This window comes from Rhinatrema bivittatum, chromosome 2, assembly GCF_901001135.1.
Source record: "Rhinatrema bivittatum chromosome 2, aRhiBiv1.1, whole genome shotgun sequence".
Classification (NCBI taxonomy): domain Eukaryota; kingdom Metazoa; phylum Chordata; class Amphibia; order Gymnophiona; family Rhinatrematidae; genus Rhinatrema; species Rhinatrema bivittatum.
In genome coordinates, this window is record NC_042616.1 from 437,856,888 (window position 1) to 437,875,895 (window position 19,008).

A 19,008-nucleotide genomic window follows, 5' to 3' on the forward strand; every position below is an offset into this window, starting at 1 on the left:
CTCCTGTGACCTCTGGACTTCCTTACCTGAACACCGACCACGCACCCTTGTTCGTGGTGGGCACTCCCTTGAACTTTCTCTCTAGGAGACCCTGCGAGGCCCACCTAAGACCAGGCGGCCCAGGTAACCAAGGGCTCAACCTGAGGGAATCCTGGGTTGCTATTGGTGAAGCTCCAGCTAGCCTCTGTCTCCTCCTGTGTTCCATGTCCTGGTAGCAGGCTCTCTCCGGATCCATCCGGAGGGTCTTACCAATCCTGCACCAGGCCAAGGGTCCACTTCCAGCGCAACAGTTCCCTAAGGAGCTGGCTGAAAAAATTAAGGCAAAAAGAACAGCATTTGAGAAGTATAAAGGATCCCAAAAAATATGAACACCAGGAAAAATATCTGTTAAAAATAATGGAGATGAAGAAAGAAATCAGGAAAGCAAAAAATCAAGCAAAAGAAAGAATTGCCAAAGAGGTAAAGCGAGGAAACAAATATTTTTCAGATATATCAGAGAAAGAAAGCAGGTCCGAAGAGGTATAAAGAAATTGAAAGGTGACAAAGAGCACTTATGGAGAAAAATGTTAAAATGGTAGAAATATTAAACAAATACTTAAGTTCTGTGTTCACTAAAGAAGACTTTGGCAGAGGACCGTTGCTGTTTCACAAGAGAGTACATGGAGATGGTGGTAGATGAAACTCCATTTACAGAAGAGTTAGGAAAAGTTAAAGTGGACAAGGCCATGGGACTGGATGAGGTTCATCTCAGGATACTGAGGGAGCTCAGAGATGTGAAGGTGGGTCCACTGCATGACCTGTTTAATAGATCCCTGGAAATGGGCGTGGTGCTGAAAAATTGGAGAAGAGCAGTGTTGGTCCTGCTTCACAAGATTGGGAGCAGCTAGTAGGCTGGAAACTAGAGGCCAGCTAACCTCACATCAGTGGTGGGAAAGTTAATAGTGACTCTGCTGAAGGAAAGGATAGTGAACTATCTACAATCAGGAGGGCTGCTGAACATGAGGCAGCATGGATTCACCAGGGAAAGGTCCTGTCAGACAAATCTGATAGATTTTTTTGATTGGGTGAATAAATAATTTATTCTCTGCCAAAGGATCGAGGAAGAGTGGTCGATGTGATCTACTTGGATTTCAGCAAAGCTTTTGATACAGTCCTGCATAGGAGGCTTGTGAATAAAATAAGAAGCTTGGGAGTGAGTGCCAAGGTGGCAGTCTGGATTACAAACTGGTTGACTGATAGGAGACTGCGTGTAATGGTAAATGAAACCTGCTCTAAAGAGAGAACAGTGTTAAGGGAAGTGCCACAGGGATTGGGTTTGGTACCAGCTCTGTTCAATATTTTTGTGAGCATCATTAAAGAAGGGATAGAAAGTAAAGATTGTCTATTTGCAGATGATGCTAATATCTGCAATGAAATGGACATGCCTGGAGGAGTAGAGAGAATGAAAACTGATTTAAGAAATCTTGAATATTGGTCGAAGATTTGGCAGCTGGAATTCAATGCCAAGAAGTGCAGCATCATGAATTTGGTATGTGATAATCCAAAATAGCTGTATGTGATGGGGGCGGGGGATGGGGGGGGGGGGTGAAAGACCGGTGTGCATGGTCCAAGAAAGGGATCTTGGAGTGATAATGACTCATAACCATCATCAGGAAATATTTCTTCAGAGAGAGGGTGGTGGATGCCTGGGATTCCTTTCCAGAGGAGATGGTGAAGACAAAAACAGTCAAAGAATTCATAGAGACATGGGATGAACATTGTGAATCCCTAAAGGCTACAGAACAGAAAGGAAGAAAAGGGTGCAAGAGGGTAACCTGCTTGGTGTGGTAATTGCTACCCTTAAGAGAAGGCATGGGGATTATTAACTTTAACCAATATTTTTGACACAATTGCAATATTGCTTTCTGCTTCAACAGCAGGGAGGAAGTAGAGGAATTGGATTTAGACAACAACCAAAGAGGGCCCCAACTTTTACGGTGTAGGGTACTGATAAGTATGGAGGTAACCTGCACAGAGTGGCAGTTAGTACTCTTAACAGAAGGCATGGATATTAATAACCTTAACCAATAAGCCTTGATGCTTTTGCTGCATCTGCAACATCACTCACTGCTTCAGTGTTGGGGGGGAGGGGAATTGGATTCAGCTGACAACCAACATAGGTCCTGACTATTATGGTCTGTGGTACTGATACACAGACAGAAGCGAAAAAGCACAGGACTGCTTTTATGGCCAAGTCCAAAAGCAAAGCACATCAAGCAACATTGACTGAATTTTCAAGAAAGTTCCTCATCCAGTAAAAATGTTGGTAGCAATAATTTTTTTATGGGTTTGACAGTTGCTTGGTTTTGATTGTAAATATTACTACCCTTCTTATGGCTTGTGTATAACTGCACAGAGTAGCAGTTACTAACCTTAAAAGAAACACAAGGGTAGACCTGTATGGTGTGGCAGATACTACCTTAAAAAGGATCCTGGGCAGGCTGCATGAGCCATTTTGTCTTTTTATGCTGTCTTTATATTGCTATTTTGTAATGTATCAGTATTGTACAGTTTTGGTCATAGCATCTAAAAAAAAAATAAAAAAATAGCAGAATTAGAACAAATATAGAGAAGAGTGACCAAAATGGTAAAGGGGATGGAATAATTCCCTATGAGGAAAATCTAGACAGGTTAAAGCTGAGGGGACATATTAAATAGGGATGTGAATCATTTTTATAACGAATTGAAATATGATATTTCTTAATTTGTTATATATTGGTCAAAAACTAGAAACGAACATTTTTTCCCCGAATTTACGTGAAAATCGTTTTTTGTGTTAGTGTGGGCTAATTCATGTTAGCCCGCACTAACAAAAAAAATAACAAAAATAAATATTTTTTTGTTAGTGCGTGCTAACATGAGTTAGCGCGCACTAAGCAGAAAACCAATTTTTCACAAAAATAAATGTCGATCCAGGGGAAAACGAGATTTTCCTGCAGCCAGATGAACCTGAAAGTGGGAACGATCTGGCACCCAATTCACATCCCTATTAAATAATGACTGGAGTGCAATTTGGTTGTTTACTCTTTCAAAAAGCAAAAAGACTAAGTGATAGGGATGTGCAGACCAAAAGTTTAAGTTCATAAGTCCATAAGTCGAAAGGGGGTCCCATTTGCGGTCAATATGGACATATGGAGAATTCCATAAGTTGAGTCTATGTCCATATGTGCAAATAAAAATTTAAAACCCTCACCCGCCTTAACCCCCCCCCCCCCCCCAGACTTACCAAAACTCCCTGGTGGTCCAGCGGGTCAGGACGCCATTCCTGAACTCCTTTGCAAGGAGCACGTGACGTCGGCGTCACGTCGGAGTGACGCGGTGTCACGTGATTCCCCTCGGGTTCGCTCCTGGACCCCTCGTTGGGCTCAAAAGGAACTTTTGGCCAGCTTGGGGGGGCCTCCGGGAGCGAACCCGAGGGGAATCACGTGACGTCGGCGCCTCGTCAGAGTGACGCGGCGTCACGTGATTCCCCTCGGGTTCGCTCCCGGACCCCTCGTTGGGCTCAAAAGGAACTTTTGGCCAGCTTGGGGGGGCCTCCTGACCCCCCCCCCCAAGCTGGCCAAAAGTGCCTTTTGGGCCCAACGAGGGTTCCGGGAGCGAACCCGAGGGGAATCACGTGACGTCGGCGCCACGTCAGAGTAAAGCGGCGTCACGTGATTCCCCTCGGGTTCGCTCCCGGACCCCTCGTTGGGCTCAAAAGGAACTTTTGACCAGATTGGGGGGGCCTCCTGACCCCCCAAGCTGGCCAAAAGTGCCTTTTGGGCCCAACGAGGGTTCCAGGAGCGAACCCGAGGGGAATCACGTGACGCCGCGTCACCGACGTGACGCGGACGTCACGTGATTCCCCACGCGTCCGCTCCCGGACCCTCACGGAACTTTTGGCCAGCTTTGGTAAGTCTTGGGGGGGGGATTAAGGAGGGTGAGGGGTTTAAATTTTTATTTAGATCAACAATCGCGATTTCCAACGTATTCAACATAGCTATGTTGAATAAGTTGGAAATCCGATCGTTTAAGCCTCATCTATTTTTTAAGTTAAAAAAAAAAAAATAAGTTGCGTTTTCCATTTAAGTTCAAAACGAATGCACACCCCTACTAAGTGACACATCCTGAAGTTTCTAGATAATACATTTAAAACTAATAAGCTAAAATATTGTTTTATTCAATATGGGGTAGATTTTAAAAGGTGTGCGTGGGTGTACATGTGTGCGCACTACCTGGCGCACACACATGTACGCCTGATTTTATTTTATTTTTTTATTTTTTATTTATGCATTTACAGATATATTACATTATATATCAACTCAAAGGTATAAGAAATCTAACAATATAATAATTCAAAAGTAAATTTATCACAATATTTTGTAAATAATAGATATATCTCTAACAAATTTTTCAGGTAATATTGGGACCAAGATATAATATAAGGAAATATGGAGCTCATTATATTAACAAACATAAGAATAAGAAATAAACCGTCACAAGATGCAGTTCCCCTTAAACATTTTATTGCACCTCATCCCTTCCCATCTAAGAATCCCCTATCATTTCGGGATTTGTTTTTGGCCCACCACAGGAAATATTGTATTTCCCTTGGTTCAGGCCTTTAAAATTCGAGGAAACCTTAATTTCGTCTTAGTGCACACAAATGGGGTTAGTGTGCACTAACTCCCCGTTAGTGCGCGCTAACTCCTATTAGTGCGTGTTAACATTTTTCCGTTAGTGTGCACTAATGGGAGTTAGTAAGCACTAACGAGGAGTTAGCGCGCAGTAACCCCATTAGTGTTCCCTAAACCTGAAACAAATTTTTCCCAAAATTTCAGCTCCCCGATCCAGGACAAATTAGGCAATTTCATGCACATCCCTGTTGGGAACCATATGGAAAAGATGTCCAGGGAAGCCAAGGGCCAGATATGGTGTACCATCATCTAAGCAATATTTTGGCATAGTGAGATAAAGAGGGCCAGAGTGTAGGTGGCCCACCACTACCGTGACATCAAGGCCCAGCTGAAATACAAGATGATGAGCCAAAATAAATATCTGTGCTAAATGGGAGGAAGAACTCCTTCCCCTATAGTCTTGACCCCCATGGAGCAGTGTTTGGTGGAATAGTTGGGACCAGACATATTCGAGGAAATGGGCAAGGCCCTTGACACCATAGGAGCTGGGGTTGGTAAGTTCATGTCACCTGTAAATGTCAAGGCTGCTACAGATTTCCACATATTTTGGCATAACATGTTTACATTGATTGATGTAAAGTGTGCATCATATGCCAAGCAGTACATGTTTAATTTTTAGCATTCATTCGTATGTCTTCTTCTTTGTTTCCACAGCTGTTGCCCAGGAACCTTCCAGTCTCAGCCATGAAGCCCCAAGGACCAGCAGCCCAGCTCCAGCTCTCCCTGCAGCTTTCCACAGTAGAGTGAAGAAGAGGAGGAGGAGCAACAGCAGTCACAGCCAGAACTACAACAGATACTAGTACCCCTGGGATAACCTCTTCCCCTCGACACAAGCATTAACCTTGCCAGCTATATGGAGGGGGTATCAGTGACATTGAAGCAAGCTGGCTAGTCCCCACTTGCCTCCAGCATGCCATGTCCCCAACAGGATGAAGTAGGCACATAGCCACATCAGGAATGCCAGCTTTGGAGTGACAGACAGTACCTCTATCACCAGCAACCATACCACCAGCAGCACCAGAGTAGGCAATATAAAACATGCTCGACTGTTATGTCCTGCTCTATACTCTGTCCATAGTTCTACCTCTCTGATGAAGTCTACAGTCATAGTCCTGCAGATATGACTTCTGATCCCATCTTGCTGCTGCCTCCATGCTGATGTCATTTCTCATCTCATCCTGCTGATGTAACTTGTCTTATCCTGCTGGTGTCACTTCTTGTTACATCCTGCTATGCCTCCACATATGTGTTACTTCTCATCTCATCCTGCTGGTATCAATTTTAGTCTCATCCTGCAGCTACCTCCATGTTAGTATCACTTCTTATCTCATCCTGCTGCTGCCTCCATGCTGTGCTCTATAGCTATGGTCCAGCTGCCTGCTACATGAACTTTGCTGCTGTGGCCTTTAGCCTGACCCTTTTGAGTACATTCTTTCAACACAGACTGTCTGAGCCTTCTTTTTGAACTTTACTTCCATGGCTCTTAGATTGTCCCCCTTTGAATGTTCTCTTTCAACATGGACTGTCTAGGCCTTCTCTTGCCATCACAAGCTGTACTGTACCTATTGGATTGCCACTTCTGCTTTCTAAGTTCTATGCAGTAATCATGATTTTGTAAAAGAATAAGATCATAATACTGTATATGTCATGTTGCCATTTGTAACAATTTTTGTATATGTCTCGACTAAATGTGCTGGTCATTTCAGTTCAATGTCATGTGCTATTTGTTATCTTATACTTGCAAAATGTAATTACCAACGTTGACTTGCTTTTAATCTGGTGACTACAATTGTTTAATAAAGAGGTTACATGCTTTGAAACTTCACTCTGGCTGTGTCTTTTCATTCGGTGGTTTTTGTCTTAAGGGTTCACTAGCTAAAAGGTTTGGGACCCATATGATCTTGCATACTTGAGTGCCATTGGCTATTCTAGCTAGGAACATTTCTCACATGCAAGACCATTTGGCATAGGCCATAAAACTGAAAGCTCATTGTATGCTCCCAAGGAAGTCAGCAAGAGTGAAACAGGAAACTCCTTACTGTGGAGCTTCACAAGTGGCTCATATTGCTTTCTCCTGAGAGCATGCTCTTAGTTAACCTTTGGGTACATGGGCATATATGTAAAATGGACACAATATAGCAAGTAGTCACCTCCATATGCTGTCCAGTGGAATAGATGTAGAAATGCTTGACTAGCAGTGCTGTAGGAATGTCTTCACTCTGTTGGTGACTAATAGGTTGTCTAGCTATGAAAATGTCATTGCACAGCTATAACAAACCATTAACCTCTTCCACTGAAAAGATCTATTACCTCTGACCAAGCAATGAGCCTTTTCTCTGGGTCTAGCACATAATGCTGTCATCACATGTCTTTAGTCAGAAGCTTACTAGAAAATACATAAAGCACTACGTCTTGTTCACTCTAGGAAGCAGAAATGTGCAGCTGCAGGGTCCAAGCCCAGAAACTACATAGTCTGCATGTAAATCAGAGATGTGCTTCGTTTTTTACTACCGGGTCATTTTTTGAGTCGGACACTTCGGGGTAAAGTTTGGTTTTCCTCGGTTAGTTTTTTTGACAAATGAATAAAAAACTAAGAGAGAAAAACGAAACCGGCTCAAAAAACAACACAGGAAAATGAAGCTAAAAAATACCCACCCCAAGCATTAAAACTTACTATAAAACATTAAATACACCCCCCATCCCGATCCCTCCCCAACACTTACCAACATCCCTGATGGTCCAGCAGGGTCCCACAAGCGATTTGTCCCTCCATGCCCAACGTGCCTGCCTCGCTCAGAATGGCACCAATAGCCTCTGAATTACTATGTAACAGGGGCTACCGGCGCCATTGGTCAGCCCCTGCACATGGCCATCAGCGCCATCTTGTGCTCTTACCATGTGACAGGGGCTGACCAATGGCGCCGGTAGCCCCTGTGACATAGTATGGGCAAAGGCTATTGGCGCCATTTTGATTTCTGGCAGCCGACAATGAGATCACTCCCGGACCCTGCTGGACCCCCATGGACTTTTGGCAAGTCTTGGGGTTGTCAGGAGGCCCCCCCAAGCTGGCCAAAAGGTCCCTGGGGTCCTGGAGCGATCTCCTGCCCTCGGGCCGTTGGCTGCCAGTAACCAAAATGGTGCTGATAGCCTTTGCCTATACTATGTCACAGGGGCTACCGGCGCCATTGGTCAGCCCCTGTCACATGGTAGGAGCAACCGACCAATGGCGCTGATAGCTCCTGTGACATAGTATGGGCAAAGGCTATCGACACCATTTTGGTTACTGGCAGCCGACGGCCCGAGGGCAGGAGATCACTATAGGACCCCCGCTGGACCCCCAGCGAATTTTGGCCAGCTTGAGGGGGCCTCTTGACCCCCCCCCCCCAAGACTTGCCAAAAGTCCCTGGGGGTCCAGCGGGGCTCTGGGAGTGATCTCGTCGTCGGCTGCCAGTAATCAAAATGGTGCCGATAGCCTTTGCCCATACTATGTCACAGGGGCTACCGGCACCATTGGTCAGCCCCTGTCACATGGTAGGAGCACAAGATGGCACCGATGGCCATGTGACAGGGGCTGACCAATGGCACTTGTAGCCCCTGTGACATAGTAATTCAGAGACTATCGGCGCCATTCTGAGCGAGGCAGGTACGCCAGGCACAGAGGGGCACATCGCTCGCGAGACCCCGCTGGACCACCAGGGATATTAGTAAGTCTTGGGGAGGGATCAGGATGGTAGGGGGGGGGGTTGTATTATATTTAATTGTAATGGTTGGGGTGGTTTTTAATTTAAAAAAATAAAATGTGCCCCTCTCCCCGTACAAACCCGAAAAACAGATTTTCCCCGAAGTTCGGGGAAAATCCGTTTCGGGGTTCGGGGCCCCCGACCCGCAATGAATTAGACAATTTTGTTGAAATTGCCTAATTCGTGATAAATGAACCATATGTCTAATGTAAATCTTGTGTGGTATTCGGTGATGTGACACTAATAACCCCACAAAAGATTACTTTGGGCCCCTTACTTGTGTCCTCACTCCACTTAAAGGCACTCAATAGAAAACCATTTTAGGTCTGATGGTTAAAAAAAAATATATCGAAAAAAGGAATGTGTAAAAGCAAGTTCAGCTTGTTCTATTTACTCAATCCAAAGTCTTTTTCATTCACATTACCGCTGTTTTTATTCCAAAGCTTTGTCAAAAGAAAGGTGTGTACAAATTGTACAGTCCCTCAGACATGTATGTGTTTCACCAAAAGGCTGCATTGAGATAAACCAGTAAGACATATTTATTCAAGCATTAGTGTGCAATAAGGCCCTAATGCATACAATAAACCTTTAGAAAATAATCCCCTCAAAGTAGATGTGGGATTTACAATTAACTTACTATCCAGTAACATTTTTAGCTGAGTAGGTTCAAAAAAGAAGTATCAGTTTCCATATAATTTAATAAGACATTTTGAGGGATAAAGCAAAAAAAAAAAATTCCCCCAAGACCAAGACAAGTTTCTTTCAACTGAAGAAAGTACTCTTTGGGTTTATAAAATAGCATATACTTACATACATGCTACTTACACATGAATATGCTATTTTTACATGCAAAACATCTTTGAAAATTCACTACTAAGTTTGCACATTTCAAAGATGGTATTTAGTTATTTTTTAACAATCCTGAGAAATCTCTCCCCTGTGTTATTCATATCTTTGAACACATTATTTAAATTCTCTATATTTGAAATGCATTTAGACAAATAAGAAATGTTAGATTTAACAGATTAACCAGAAAATAACTGTTATACTTTCCTACACCAGTGGACCAAAGATTACATTAAATATTTAGGGCTGAATATTACACATGATTTGACTAAGGTATATGACTTGAATATCAGATTCCTGATGGAAAACAAGGAGAAATCACGTGCCACTTATTATTATTACTTTCTGTCCCTCATAGGCAGAATTCGATTAATCAAAATGATCATCCTTTCTAAATGGATTTACTCCTTAAAATGCAACCAGTAGTAAATTCCAAGGTGGATGAGCATATATTTATTAAAGTATTTTCACGATTCAATTGGAGAAGAAAGGAAATCTAGTTTGAAAGTTACCAAATTATGGGGGTCATTTACCAGATGGATTGCACGCGATAAGGGACGTTTCACACGTGAAAAGTCCCTTATCGAGTGCGATACCAAGAGGAGGGCGGAGTCGGCCCTGGAAGAGGAGATGTCGGGGCATCACCGGGGCCAACTCCGTGAAGATGCCGTGGACGACAAAAAGGTAAGGGCCTTTTTGCGTCCTATTTCACGCCCAATAGTGACACCTTCTATGATGTCACTATTGGGTGCAAAACCTGCAGCGATCACACCGTGGCGGTGCGATCGCTGCCGGCTAGCGTAGGACCGCCTCCCATTTCGGCCCCCCGCCCCTCATTACCTAAAGTATCACAGGCCTGCGATACTTTAGAAAATGAGGCCCTATATTTACTACCACTTGGGGAAGAAGGTCTGGCCTCGCTTGATAATAAATACAATCTATTATGCTTTCTCACACATCTTAGAGACTGGTTGCTAGATACTGCTAAATATTCTGTGTTGTAGATTGAGACAATTAATCTTAGCTTTTAGACTGAAATTTGTACTAGATGACAAGAATCAAGTTCTTTCTATGGAATTCAAAATATAACTTTTCACTTGACCCAATAAGATATGCTTGGAAAAAAACTGAGAAAGGTACTAGATAGCTCTACATAATAGCTATGTTTATCTGTTTATTGAAAGCAATGAAAGATTTAGGAGTTTTTTGCTCCTAGGTTCTCTTGGTGCTGTTTCCCCCTCTCCCTCCATCCACCTTGGACATGGGATAACAGAGCAGAAGGTCTAAGGTACAGCCTTCTTTTATATGCTCACTCTACTCCAGAATTATAACCTCCATGTGTACCTGAATGATTGAAGGAGAGTGGCTGAATTAGGAGCAGAGTGGTTTGTCTTTGCCCCCTGCTGTGGTCTTCACCCCTTTCATCCTGTTCTCTGCACAGGACTTAAAGGGAGGCAGGGGCATACAGAAGGTCTCTGGTGTTCGGGGGCCAATGTATTTATATTGCCTCCCCTTCCCAGTCCTCCACCAATGGTCTCTTTGGTCTCCTTCTCAGTTGCCGGTGGGATGGGGTCCACCAGTGGCTTCACTGCCCTTCTCTTCATTTTGGCTGTTGATGGGATGGGGTCCACCAGCAGCCTCAGCCCTCCTCCTCTTCTCGGCTGCCATCACTCCCTCCAGGTATGCACACTTGGTAGTGCTGGGGCTGGCTCTGGGCCTCATCTACTTCTGCCACCAGGTAGGATGGGATTCCCCGATAGCTATGGGACCTTTTCTTGGCTGAGTGGGAAAGGATCCCTTGTCCTCAGGTGTCCCGTACGGCATGGTGCTTAGGGGAATCCCTCCACTTCCCTCAGTATGCCCTTGAAGGGAGGGGCTGGAATAGGGAGTAGAGCAGTTTGTCTCTGCTCTATCCCTTCTAATCTCATCTATATCGTCCTGTCCCCACACTGGGAGAGAAGGAGCTAGAGCAGGAAGCAGAAGGTTGTTCACTGCCAAGAAAGTTTCACCACAGTTGGGAAGCAGCAAATCTTTAGTTAGCCTGCAGACCCCCTCCAACCCCCCCCCCCCCGCCACTCCCCACCCCTGATGTTTGCTGCCCTGGGCACAGGCCTAGTATATGTTTTGGTAAATCCAGGCCTCCTTATTAAAGGCAATTCAAATGTTAAGCCTACATTTTAGATGAGCATTTTAGCAAATTGAAATAATTGGCCCCAAGCCAAATAGGCAACTTAATTATGGAATTTGGATAGACGATTCCATGCTTTCAACAGCTGAAAGATTATTTTGGTATTAAAAATACAGATTTTTTTTCTCCTTTCTGCATATGCCACATTAGACTCAATATTTAATGAAATACTTTCCGTATGCCTGTATTTAATTTTTTTGCATTTGATATTACTTTTTTCCTAGGAAAGGCATAAGGTGGATTACATGAAAAGATATGAATTGTAATACATGAATCTGGGGGTGGTGGAAAGGTACATAACATAAAACTGGGAGCTGAACAATGCAAATCTGTTTTACATATTTAATTGTTCAATCAATGTTGCATAACAATTTCAAAGTGAAGGGAGGATACCTAGCAATAAGATAAACAAACACAGCTGTTTCCCAGTTCGCTCATTTTGTCACTATTCTCTCTAGCAATAGCATATCTATATTTGAACTATATATATATATAAAGGCTTGCTGAACATGGCTAATGCTAATTATGTAGGAAACCTCCTGCAAACATGGAAAAATGAAGGGGTTGCACCTTCACAGATATACGCAGCAGAACGAGTTCGCACAAATCCAAAAGCTGGCAGACTGTGTCTCCCTATCTAACAGATTTTTTTGAAGATGTCATTAAACATGTGGATAAGGTTTATCCAATTGATGTAACTGGATTTTCTGAAGGCACAGTGCAAAGTCTCTCATGAGTGACTCCTCAGAAAATTAAAAAGTCAAGGGAATGGAGGCAAAATCCTATTGTGGGTTAGTAACTGATTAAGAGCTAGGAAACAGAAACAGAGGGCAGGACTAAATGATCAGTTTTCCCAATGGAGAAAGTTAAATAATGGAATACCCCACGGATTTGTACAGGGATCAGTACTGTTTAATATTAGGCTGATGAAATATCAACTCGCATAAAACGTCTGCTTATGATTGATCGCCTGCTTTCCTAACACACGCCCAGCTGACTCTCCTGGGTGCGCGATACATTATTTAAATGAATGGTCACACTAAAAAGGATGCGCTAGGGATAAATTGTGTGTCCTTACCATGTCCATGGCATTAGACATCCAGGAGAGGTGGATGTGTGCCAGTTAGGAAAACAGACAATTAATGGCATCCATTTCCCTAACCTGACTGCTGGCAATTTTTTTTTTTTTCATACTGCTTCTTGTGATGCCTAAGTAGGAGGAACCACAGAAAAGCAGTATTTTGGGCTGCTTTGTGGGTTTGTTTATTAGATGCCTCAGAGCGCGTAAAGACTTAACGCCAGCCCTGGGGCTGGCATTAAGTTTTCCATATTAAAACATGCACATTGGGTGCATGGTCATTTTTTGCCTTTGGGAGTAATAGTTAATAGCCTCATCTACATGCATTAACATGTGATGAGTGCTATTAGCAATAGCTACATGCTAGTTTAGACACACATTTAGATGCGTAAATCCCCTTATTGCATCAGGGTTAGCCTAGTACATGCAAAATGCATGTCTAAGAGCTTGTTAGCCTGTGCACTGGGCTCAGTGCACGATATAACATCAGCCTGAATATGCATAAATGATCTGGAAAAGGAAACAATGAGATAAGTGATCAAACTGTAGATGATACAAAATTATTCAAAGCTGTCAAACATGAGCAGATTGTGAGGGCTTACAACAGAACATTGCAAAACTAAGGACTGGATATTTAAATGGCAGATCAAATTTAATGAAAGAAAATGCAAAGTGATGCACCTAGGGAAAATGTTACGGATCTGGCAGTGGACCCTTGGTCCGAAGTAGAGTTAGTGCTACCTAGGAAGGTAAACCCTCTTAGGTCCCTACCATCGGAAGGTGAGGCCTGATGATGTAGACGTGGAATGAAGACTTCACCCTGGAAGCTCACGATTCCCCCAGGAGGAGCCTGTAGGAACCCAGCCGCTGGGACTCAGGAGACTCCCTGAAGACTGAAGAAGATCTGGATGCAGGCGCCTCCTGCAGGTCATGTAATCCAGATAGCTGGCGCCTTCAGCAGGTCGAAGTCAATTCAAGTGTAGATATCCGGAGATTGGTCCGAAGCTGGTCCGAGGGTCGAAGCCAGAAGAATGGTCATAAGCCGGTCCAGGGGTCAAAACCAGAGGAATGGTCAGAAGCCGGTCCAGGGGTCAAAGCCAGAGGAATGGTCGGAAGCCCGTCCAGGGGTCGAAGCCAGAAGAATCCATCCAATGAGAGGATAATGAGGAACAAGGACCAAGAAGAACATGAACCAGGCGAGCAGGCAGCGGAACAAGAATTGAAGGCACAGGAACTCACAGGACCAAGAGCCAAGATACCAAGGCAAGGTCTGAGGAGCAGACCTTGCCTTAAATACAGGAAACAAGGAAGGAGTCCTAAAGAAGAGCCATGACCATTTCCTGTCATGGTCCCTTTAAATTACCTCAGCAGCCGCGCGTGCAGCTCTAGGAGACCTGGCGGGGGTGGAGTTAGCAGAAGTGGTGGCCATCTTGGAAGCGGCATAGCCGCGAAGAAACTTCAGCGGTGGCTGCCGGCTCCCATGGGGGTCCCAAGGGGAGCCCGATGCTGTGGGTAAGTGGCCGGTCTCGGTCACGGACCGCTGTGGCCAGCAGCCATAACAGTACCCCCTCCTTTAGCCCTCCCCCTGGAAGGCTTGGGCTTTCCTGGGTGATCTATGTGAAAGTTGTGTATGAGGTTCTTATCCAGAATGTTCTTAGCAGGCTCCCAGGAATTCTCCTCAGGCCCGATTCCCTCCCAAGCTAGAAGATACTCCCACTTCCTGCCTCATCTGTGGACATCGTGAACCTCACAAACTTTGTACATAGGGTCTTCCTCTGCTGTAGGTTGCGGAGCTGCAGGAACCTTCTGAGTAGGCCAAGTAAGAACCAAGGGCTTCAAGAGAGACACGTGGAAAGAATTATGGATTCTTAATGTGGCAGGCAGATGAAGTTGATAGGTCACGGGACCCAGCTGCCGCAGCACTGGGAAGGGACCTATGTAGTGAGGAGCAAGTTGCCTGGATGGAACTCATAGATGAATATGCCTGGTGCTAAGCCACACCTTTTCTCCTGGATGGAAATGAGGAGCTGGTCTTCGGTGTTTGTCTGCAAATTTTTCGCGGTGCGGGCCGCCCCTAGTAGCATTTGTCAGGTATGCACCCAGAGTCTTTTCAATTGTGTTGCCGTTAGCTGTGCTGCTGGTGGCAATGGCAGAGGTAACGGTGGCCTGGGTTGTCGACCAAAAACAATTTGAAATGGAGAAGCCCCAGTCAAAGTACAGGCATGAGAGTTGTGGGAGAACTCGGCCCAAGGAAGAAGTGCTGCCCAATCGTCCTGACGGGTGTTAACATATAAGCATAGAAATTGTTTCAAGGTATGATTAGTCCATTCTGCTTGACCGTTGACTTGTGTATGGAACACCGTGGTAAAGTCCAAAGAAATACGAAACTTCTTGCAAAGATTGGACCAATATCGGGACATGAATTGAGGTCCGCGATCAGATGCAATGTACTATGGCAGTCCATGGAGGCTGAAAATATGAGACATGAATAGTTGGGCCAGGTGAGGAGTAGATGGGAGGGAGGGAAGCAGGGTGAAATGAGCCATTTTGGAGAATCGGTCCACTACTACCCATATTACTGTATTGCCCTCAGAGGGTGGAAGATCCACGATGAAGTCTGTGGAAATGTGAGTCCATGGCTTCATGGGCGTAGGAAACAGTTGTAAGAGACCCCCAAGTTTTTCCTGTTGGAATTTTATGTTGGGCACAGCTTGGGCAAGAATCGACGTACGTTCGAATATCCTTGTGCATCTAAAGCCACCAATAAAATTGCCGAAGAAGATTCAGAGTCCGGTCATGTCCTGGATGCCCAGCCAACTGGGAGTCATGTGCCCAGGCTAGCACCTTGCTACGGAGCCTTTTTGGCACCACCATTTTCCCCGGTGGTACCGTTAAGGTAGCAGAGATGATGATATGAGCCACATCGATGATATGCTGAATGGGCTCTTCCGATTCTTCTGCAGAGAAAGAGTGGGACAGGACATCTGCCTTAATGTTCTTACTAGCGGGTCGATAGCAGAGTTTGAAATTAAAACGTGAGAAGAAGAGCGCCCATCGAGCTTGGTGCTCTTGGAGATATATCAAGTTCTTATGGTCAGTAAAAATGGTTATATGATGTTGTGCTCCTTCAAGCCATTGACGCCATTCTTCTAGTGCAAGCTTAATGACTAGGAGCTCCTTGTAACCAATAGAGTAATTATGTTCTGCTGGAGAGAATTTTCTAGAAAAGTAGGAGCATGGGTGAGATGTTCCAGATGAGTCATTTTGGCTGAGCACTGCTCCTACTCCAACAGCGGAGGTGTCTACCTCAACCATAAATGGACATCTAGGATCTGGGTGCCGAAGGCAAGGTTTCTGCAGAAAGGATTTATTAAGGTCCTGGAAGGCTTCTTCAGCTTCAACAGGCCACGTCTTGATGTCCGCCCCCTTGCGAGTTAGAGCAGTGAGGGGAGCAGCCAGTTTGGAAAAGTTCTGGATAAAACCACAATAGTAGTTGGCGAAACCCAGAAAGCGCTGGAGCGCACATAACCCAGTAGGCTGAGGCCTTCTTGGATACATTTTAACTTGGAGGGATCCATTTGGAAGCCCAGATTGGAAATAATGTACCCCAAGAAGGTTAGAGATTCTTTTTCAAAGACACATTTTTCAACCTTGGCAAAAAGTCTATTCTCTCTTAAGCATTGCAAAACCTGTAAAACATGTTGTCGATGCATCTGTAGATCCCGGGAAAAAATCAATATGTCATCCAAGTAGACTACCATGCAAGCATAGAGCAAGTCTTGAAATATTTCATTAATAAAGTGCTGGAAGACTGCAGGAGCATTAGTTAGATCGAACGGCATGACGAGATATTCATAATGGCCGTCCCCAGTATTAAAAGCCGTCTTCCACTCATCACCCTCTCGTATCCTGATCAAATTGTATGCTCCTGGTAGGTCTAATTTTGAGAACACCCTGGCTCCCTGTAAGCAATCAAAGAGTTCGGCTATTAATGGTAGTGGATAGCAGTCCTTGATAGTAATAGCATTAAGCCTCCGAAATCGATACAGGTTCACAAAGTCCCATCTTTTTTCCCAACAAATAAAAAAACAGCCCCGGCTGGGGACTTGGACTGACTGATAAACCCCTTATTGAGAATGTCCCGAATATATTCAGCCATAGCCTGAGTGTCTGGGATGGATAAGGGATAAACTCTTCCACGAGGCGGAGTGGTTCCAGGGAGTAAATTAAAGGCACAGTCACATTTTCGATGTGGAGGCAAAATGTTAGCTGCTTTCTTGGAAAATACATCCGCATACTGATTGTAGTGAGCAGGTAATCCCTCCAGGATAGAGGTTCACAAAAGGCTACTGGAAGAGGCTGTTCCCTTAAGGCAGGTGTTGTGACATGCAGAACCCCAATGAGTTAATTTTAAAGAGGTCCAGTTGAACTGGGGGTTATGGCGTTGCAACCAGGGAATACCGAGAATGACTGGGTGGATGGCTTTCTGGATGACATAAAGTGAAAGTTGTTCTGTGTGGTTTGGTGCAATGAAGCAATCCAGCAGAACCATTTGGTTTGTAATTCTCCCTGGCAAGGGGTCTTCATGGATAGAGGAGATAGTCAGCGATCTCGGGCATGGACGGATAGGAATAAGCAGTTGTTTCACGATATCTTACAAGATGAAATTTCCTCCGGCCCCAGAATCTACTAGAGCCAGCGTGTTGAATTTCTGAACTCTGAGGCAAAAGGTAACTGGCAAGGAAAGTGGAAGGGCTGGCGAAGTGATGCCTAGGTTTACTCCCCCGGAGGTCCCTAAAATTTGTAATTTCCCGGGACATAAAGGACAGCCAGCAATGAAATGGCCCGAACTTCCACAGTATAGACAAAGGCCAGCCTTTCGACGCCTTTGTCGTTCCTCTGGGGAGAGAGGACCATGCCCAAACTGCATAGGTTCTTCTGTAGTTCCTTCAGAGATTGATGAAGTGCGGGGAATTGAAGAAGAGTGTGGAGGACAAGGAACTGTCATACGCCTTTTTGATCTCAGAGCCTCACAAGCCCTTTCTTGCAGATGGCTGTTAATCTTGGTCACTAGTTCAATGAGGGCATTCAACGAAGAAGGAAGTTCCCGAGCTGCCAGCTCGTCCTTAATCTTATCTGATAGTCCTTCAAGAAAGATGGTCCAAAGGATGCATTCCTCCAAATGGAGTTCAGAGGCTAAAGTTCTGAAGTCAATCATGTAGTCAGAGAGAGTACGTCCTCCTTGATGGATATCTAGCAAATCGGTCCCCGCGACTGCCTCTTTACTGGGTTCCTGAAACACAATTTTGAATAACTCCAGAAACTGAGAAAAATCCTGTAGGACTGGATCTGAATGGTGCCACAGTGGAGAGGCCCAAGCCAATGCCTTGCCTTCTAACAGGGACAAAATGTAAGTCGTCTTCATCAAATCATCTGGAATGAGGTCATATTGAAGACAGAAGTACATGTTGCATTGGTCAAGAAACCCCTGGCACAGATGAGGTTCGCCGGAGTAATGTGGTGGAGCAGGTAGTGGAATTACCGGACGAGGGAATGTCTGTATTACTGATGCTGTTGATGCTGGTGGAAGACTGGCTTGAGCTGCGACTACTGCATCTATGCAAGCATGGAGTCGACCTATGGAAAATGCCAAGGACTCTGATATCCGCTGTTGCTCTATCATCTGTTGGGTGAAACCTGGAATGGCTTGCAGACCAGATACCTCTACCGGGTCCATGGCCTTTGTATTCTGTTACAGATCTGGCAGTGGACCCTTGGTCCAAAGTAGAGTTAGCGCTACCTAGGAAGGTAAACCCTCTTAGGTCCCTACCGTCGGAAGGTGAGGCCTGATGATGTAGACGTGGAATGAAGACTTCACCCTGGAAGTTCACGATTCCTCCAGGAGGAGTCCCTAGGAACCCGGCCACTGGGACTTAGGAGACTCCCTGAAGACTGAAGAAGGTCTGGATGCAGGTGCCTCCTGCAGGTCGTGTAATCCAGATAGCTGGTGCCTCCAGCAGGTCAAAGACAATTCAAGTGTAGATATCTGGATATTGGTCCAAAGTCGGTCCGAGGGTTGAAGCCAGAAGAATGGTTGGAAGCCGGTCCAGGGGTCGAAGCCAGAGGAATGGTCGGAAGCCGGTCAAGGGGTCAAAGCCAGAGGAATGGTCGGAAGCCGGTCCAGGGGTTGAAGCCAGAGGAATGATTGGAAGCCAGTCCAGGGGTCGAAGCCAGAGGAATGGTCGGAATCTGGTCCAGGGGTCAAAGTCAGAGGAATGGTCGGAAGCTGGTCCAGGGGTCGAAGCCAGAGGAATGGTCGGAAGCCGGTCCAGGGATCGAAACCAGAAGAATCCATCCAATGAGAGGAGAATCAGGAACAAGGACCAAGAAGAACAGGAACCAGGCAAGCAGGCAGCGGAACAAGAACTTGAGGCAATGGAA